The sequence below is a fragment of the Papaver somniferum genome, chromosome 7 (assembly GCF_003573695.1).
Source record: "Papaver somniferum cultivar HN1 chromosome 7, ASM357369v1, whole genome shotgun sequence".
NCBI classification, from domain to species: Eukaryota; Viridiplantae; Streptophyta; class Magnoliopsida; order Ranunculales; family Papaveraceae; genus Papaver; species Papaver somniferum.
Window position 1 is genome coordinate 204,374,667 of NC_039364.1, and position 7,332 is coordinate 204,381,998.

Here is a 7,332-nt window from a genome sequence, read left to right on the forward strand (position 1 = left end):
GCAATTTTCAAAGTGATTGAAACATTCATGACTTTCGTCACTAGGTAAAGATAAATTTGGTCGAAGCGAAAATCTTACCAACACATATTTCGAGATATAGATAGGCGAGGTATACTCGGCTCGAAATACCAAATGTGTATGATCTAGTCTATATATATAGCATACGACTTTTGTCTCAAAGAGTAGGAGATAGAATAGATAGACTTTTGAGTGACAGATAAGTTCAAGTCTCCATATACCTTTTTCTCGAGAAATTCCACCGGTTCCTTGAGTAGATCTTCTACTTGTATGATGAATCGCCATGAAGTCCTTGAGCTCAACTACACTTACTATCCTAGTACGAGACTTAGCTATAAGAGACTAGAAATCAAGACTTATAGTTTTGATCACTAACATTGACAAACATGCTTGAGATAGCAACACATGCGAGTTTGACCGAGCAGTGCTCTAACAGATCCCAGGGAAGTCTTTAAACGACCGGTCGTAAGAGATTTCGCCTAATTAGGGTACTTGAATCTCCGGATAGACGGCTCCACCAGAAACAACACGAATGAAGTTTGCCTGGATTTAGGATAGTTTGCAAGAAATGCAAACTCAATTATTTATACACCAAGGTTGTTTGGACAACAAGGAAATTCCAAAACCGAAAATATTCTCAAGATACGCATTATAGTACCTAATTTCAGTTTTCCTATTTTCAATTAATGTTAACCAATATTTCCAGAAAACTCTCATAGAAAACTTCTATTATTAGTCTAGCACATTAACTAATAACATTTTCCAGGGGATATACTTTAATTGCTGGTAATTAAAACATATATGATGAAAATCATAAATAAATGCTTTTCAATATTTCGGACCAGTATCACCTTGAGCGTCAATGAATATCTTTGAACAATTAATGATAAGAGTTATGTACATGTTCAAATAATATCGACGTCTAGAAGCTTCCCATCTTAACAAACCCAAAACCCTAATTCACACACATCATGAAGAAATATGTGAACCATGGATACTTGGTTTTTCTCATGGAACCGATTAAACCATCACTTCAAAATATGTTGTGACCGTTTATAACATGATTCCCAAGATAGGTTGTAATCGGTTACACCTTTCTCCACAAAGTAGGTTGTGACTGGTTACACCTTGCTTCCCGAAGTAACTTGTGACCGGTTACACCTTGCTTACCAAAGGTAGCATGTGACCTATTACAACTAACTTCCCAATTCATCTTGTGACCGTTTATACCTTAAATTCCAAAGTAACTTGTGAACAGTTACAACTTGCATTCCAATATAGCTTGTGATCGGTTACACCTTGAATTCCAAAGTAACTTGTGACCGATTATAACTAGCTATATGTCATAGGCTATGACCGGTTATATCTCAAGTCTCAACATGGGTTAAGATAGGTTCTAAAATTGTCATCTTACATTGGTCATCCAAAAGATATTCAATAAAGAACAAGACCAATCATGATTTCCCTTTCGATTATGAAAACAAGTTCATACATCTACTTCCTTAAACTAATGTAATAATACATAGTTTTCTAGGATAAAATCACACCTATATAATGCACACATAATCAAGTAACTAAATATAATAGATTATGTCGATGTCGTATTTACGAAGTTCCAAAAGATAGGTGTTTATACTTCGTAATATGTTTCCTTGATACTTTGATCATACTATTATGGCCAAGCCTCATTACTAGAGTATTATATACAAATATATACAACTTCACATGTTATGTTTTCAATATAGCACAATTTGAAAGATACATTAGGAATGAAAACAAGATCAATTCAATGTTACTAACCTTAAGTGGAAGGATGATGACTTCGTTGTAGTCGTTACTTCTTCACATTATTCGGGTCTTCAGAGTAATCACTTGTACGTCTCAATATTCCTAAACTTTCTAGTCTAACCTAAACGAAGTTGACTCTACTATTTAATCTAGAGACTCTATATGAGTTTTGCTACTAAAATATGATAACCAAACTTGATATACCAACGCTTGGTGGCTTCAACTGAGCTATGCTCTAACACATCCTATTTCTAAAAACGGAGGGAGTATAATACAGAGTTTTAGGCGCATGGTTTGTTTATGGATACCATGATTCTGCGAATTAGGATTGTTTTGGTACGTTAGTTTACGATATTACCGTATAGTACAATAATAAAATCATTGAATTAATATTAACGACAGTCGTATCTCGACAGCACTAAAATCTTTATCGATAAAAAATGATTTAATAGTTCCTTTTTGTTTTTTTCATTTTGTGTGGCCATTTACATACGTGTGACGTATCCATAACACATTTATAGTTTTCAGATTGGAATGGCAGGCGCAACGCGCATGTGTCTTTGCTAGGAGCAATAATGGTAACTTCATAAAATTGTAAAGGTACTTGAGGTCAGAAACATAGCCAAATATTTTATCTCAGTGACGAAAAATTCAGTGGTGAATAATACTATTCTTTACGGGCCGTAGGTCGCTACAGTTTTTTGGGATTTTAGTTTATTTTCCTTGACCCAAATAATATAATCACGCTTGAACTCACGGTACTTTTTTATATCTATATTTATAATAGAGTTAAATGGAATAATATATTTTCTAGTATTATTCTCATATTATAGCTAAATTGACTAGTATATCTAAGATTAATTCAATAATTTTCAAAATGAAAAGAAGACAATCTAAAACATTATAATTTCCAAAGGCTAAATTTATCATTTTAAAATTTAATGTATCAACTGATAGTCTCAAACTTTAATCGTGGGAATTTACAAGGGGTTAAAGTTACTTTTGATGAGTTCTGGGATGGGATTAAAATTTTCGTGGTGGGCATTTTCAATAGGCTAAAATCACTTTAGGTGAGTTTTGGTGTAGGCTACATCACACTCGACCACCCCTTGTCTTCGTCGCTATCTGTGAAACTTCATTTTATTTGTTATTATATTTGTAGTTTGCTTTGACGGAATATTTTATCTATTTTATGTTACCTTTCCAATAAAAAAAAATCTAATTTGTATCACCTCCTTAATTATCGCTCATATATGAAATGCTGGGTGAATCTGTTAACTTTTTACATTTTACTGTTCGTACAAGAAGACAAAGAGTAAATGAAAGAACTTAGGACGTCGAATGGGTGGAGTTTGAATTGGCGGGGAAGACCTTGTGATCATCTAATGATTCATTAAACAGATGCTTTTAAATTTGTTCCAAATCTGATTATGCGCTATCTGTAAAGAGAATAAGTCATTCTGCTGAAATACCACAACCAATTATTACCAAGAAGCTGGTATCTGAATACAAGCGAATGGGGATTAGTTTGGATGCTATTGACATCCTGCTTTCAGCAGAGTAAAATTAATCTGCTACAAATAGGACCTATAATGTTTCTGAATGATTCTAAAAAAAAAGATGATAAATTTAACGAGGGCTCCAATTATCATTTTACAAGAAACAAAAATGATGCATTGTACTCTTTTGGCATCAAGCAGATATGTGGTCATTTAAATATTGGTAGGCATTGTATTTCTTTTGACCCCAAGCAGATATGTGGTTATTCAATTATTGGTTGGACTTTCCAACAATATGTTGGTCGCTCAGGTAGTATGTTAACTTCGTGGGATAAAGATTTTGTGGAGGTCTCTGACTCCCTTGTTGGTGAATAGAATTCATAATTTATTTATCCACTTCTTATATCAACAAATATGATAACATTGAATGAGTGTTCACTAATGTCTATGGACCAAATAATCTAGTGGATAGAGTTAAATTTTGGATTAAGTTAGATAATATTTGTGATATTGAGATTTACCATGGTGTATTCGAAGTGATTTCAATACTATTAAAAAGTATAATGAGAAAAAGGATTACAACAATCATCATGAAGCATTTTGGAGGTGACTTACTACTCAAGGGTGTTAGATACACTTGGTCAAATGGTCAATCTAATCTTGTAATGAAAATTCGGCAGATTTCTCATTTCCCATACCTTTGAAGCTCATTTCTGTTTTGTCTCCCAATTAGCCAAAGACAAACCCACCGATGATCACATTCCTGTAATCCTTAAAATTTCAGATGCTTCCTAGGGCCCCATTCCATTTAGGGTTAAAGTTATGTGGTTTTTGGAGAATGGTTTCCTTCTATTGTTGGAGGAGTGGTGACAATACTTATGGTATGCAGGTACACCTAGCACTATCTAAATTTGAAAGATCTGAAGGAGAAGAATAATGTATGGACTATGGAATGACGAAGTTTTTGGACATATTAATTCCAAGTTGAACAAGCTCTCGTAACACAAGATACCAACCCAAACAAATAGAGGCACGCCTAAATTAGGGTTTAGGTGCAATACAAGCCTAAATTCAGAATTTATATGGGACAAAGATACTGTGACTTCATAGAGGAGTGTCTATCTTCTCTCATGGCCTTCCACCAACCTCACGGCCAACCAGAAATCGTTCAAAGGCTTTTCTTCCGTAAATACTCGCCTGCACAAAGTTTTAAGCTCAAGGTTGCATAAAGAGAGGAAATTAGGATTTTGGTCAAGTAAATCCTAATTTGCAAATCATGTCTCTCAAGATGGTAATTTCATCTCATCGATGAAATTTCAGATGACTATGACGCTACTTACGACTATGACGCTTCATGGCGCAAAACTTCAGATGGATCCCATGTTCAGAGTCAGAACAAGCAAATATTAAACATCAATTCGCATAATCGGGAAGTCTAAAGAAAATAGATGATTGTAATTTTGCATTCGTTGTATGTAGGAGTGATTCAGCACCATCTATATACTAATCATAGAACAATCAAAGTTCTACTCTGAGTAGGGCACTCGCAATTCTCGAAGAGGGGATTCAATCATGGTAATGCAGAATCAGTCGAAACTGAATTATTCTCTAAGATTCTATTTGTTATTTCGCGTGTTTAGTTTGGCTACTGTTGTCTTCACTGATTGACTAAATCTGATGAGATGCAAGAACCAGCCGAGAGTTTCACATTGTCAGAGATATCACAAAGCTGGGATCAGTTCAATATTCGACTTCGTCAAACTCACAGGTGGCACATTATTATACTTCTAGATTCCCTTTTTTCTAATTTCTCGACTTTTATTCAGAACTGTGTTACATTTTAGCCAAGAACTGATAATTGCCAACAATGAAATTTGTAATGAAAACAAATTCAGAGAGATAAATCTTTATTGCATGCGACTGATGAACTCACTAGAAATTTTCTTTGATGTTGCAGGTTGTCATATAGACAGAGGAGTTGAACATAAGATTGATGTCATATAGTCAGAGGAGTTGAACTGAATATGGACAAATGAGAGTTTCTATTATACTTTGTGTATATGTTATAACTTATAATGTTTGACAATAACTTAATATTATATAACCTAAGTATCACTGAAAAATATGATAAACATAGTTTAGAACAATGTTTGCTTCCTTTTCTTTTGTGTAATTACTTTAATGGTTAAAAGATAGAATGTTTGTAGAATGAGTTTAATTGAATGAAATAATTCCAGGAAAATAGGATTATCAGGGGGGTTGCAGGGAAATTGCGGGGGAGTTTGAAATGGGATTTAAACCAATTTTGGCTAGGTCAACAAACACCGGCTTCATTTTTTTTTGTTGCAAAAATTTGGCAACACCTGCACGCTGTTACTAAACTTGTTACTGAAAAATGAAAGTAGGTCAACATTGACCTAGTAAATTTTTTTGTAACTCAGTAAACAATTAGTAAAGGCGTGGTTTCTCTTACCAATTTTTTACCAGAAAAGGGCATTCTGTCAACGCTGACTAAGTCAAGATATTAACAACACGTGTAAAAATTTAGAGACGGCTGAGATACAGTTACTAATTCAAAATTAGTAACAGTTTTCGGGTGGCCGTTACTAATGCCGCTACAACCAGGATTAGTAACGGTGACATGCTCGTTACTAAAATTTGTTACACCTCCTTTTGTAACGGCCGAAACCTGTTACAACCCCGATTTGAAACGTCTATTTCTGTTGCTAATCCCCAAATTTGGTGTAGCGCGAACAAACCGATTTTAGAACTTTAACCACTCAAGTATGCAAACGGGTACGTATACTTAAAGTAGCCGGTCTAAGTTTGGGTTCGCCAGTATGCAAACGGGTACGCATACTTCCAAACACAACAGAAATTTCCGGACCCAAACCTTTCGCCAATACGCGTACGGGTATGTGTACTTAGGTACTCGGAATTTCACAACTAACAGGTACGCATACGGGTATGCATACTATAGTTCCGGTCATGGATCACATACATGCAAGAATGCATACTATGTTTATAATCCAATGATGGTTAAGTGTTCTAAACTCTATTTCAATCATTGAAACTTTCTTAGAGGATGACAATAGCTGTTTTCACAAACTATTAGCATCAAAGCAATTTTCAAGTTATTGAAATAATCATAACGAAACATTCTAAGTCTACACCAAATGATTGTATCACACAAATCATGTAAGATGTTACTGGGCGATTTTCACATGATCATCTTTTAACTTTCGTCAAGAATATAAGATGAACTTGGTTGAAGCGAAAGCTTACCAACACATATTTCGAGAAATATGTAAGCGAGTTAAACTCAGCTCGAAATCTCAAATGTGCATAATCGAATACTATATAGTAATACGACTTTTGTCTCAATATAGGAGATAGAGTAGAAATAGACTTTCCTAGTGATAGATGAGTTTTAGTCTCCACATACCTTTTTTTGATAAAATTCCACAAGCTCTCCTTAGTAGTTCTTCATCTTCAATTGATGAACGCCGGGAAGTATAATGCTCAACTATACAATTTATCCTAGTCCGAGACATCATTATAAGTATACTAGAAATCAAGACTTATAGTTTTGATCACTAACATTCACAAACAAGATTGAGATAGAAACGCTTGCAAGTTCGTCCAAGCAGTGCTCTAACAGACTGTACCTTGATCAGTGTGAGATTGGTTAGGGCTCAACTACATTCCGGTCCGAAGTTAACTTGGATTCGTCTAGTTCTGTAGCGGATTAATAAAGTGTGGTGTTCAAATCTGGACTAGGTCCCGGGGTTTTTCTGCATTTGCGGTTTTCTCGTTAACAAAAATTTTGGTGTCTGTGTTATTTCTTTTCTGCATTATATTTTCTATATAATTGAAATATCACAGGTTGTGCGTAAGTTCAATCAATTGTGAATCCAACCTTTGGTTGTTGATTAAATTGATTGACACTTGGATATTGGTTTTTGATACCGTCCAAGTTATTTCTTATATTCAATTGGGCTCGCAAATTCCTATTTGTTTGATTGCA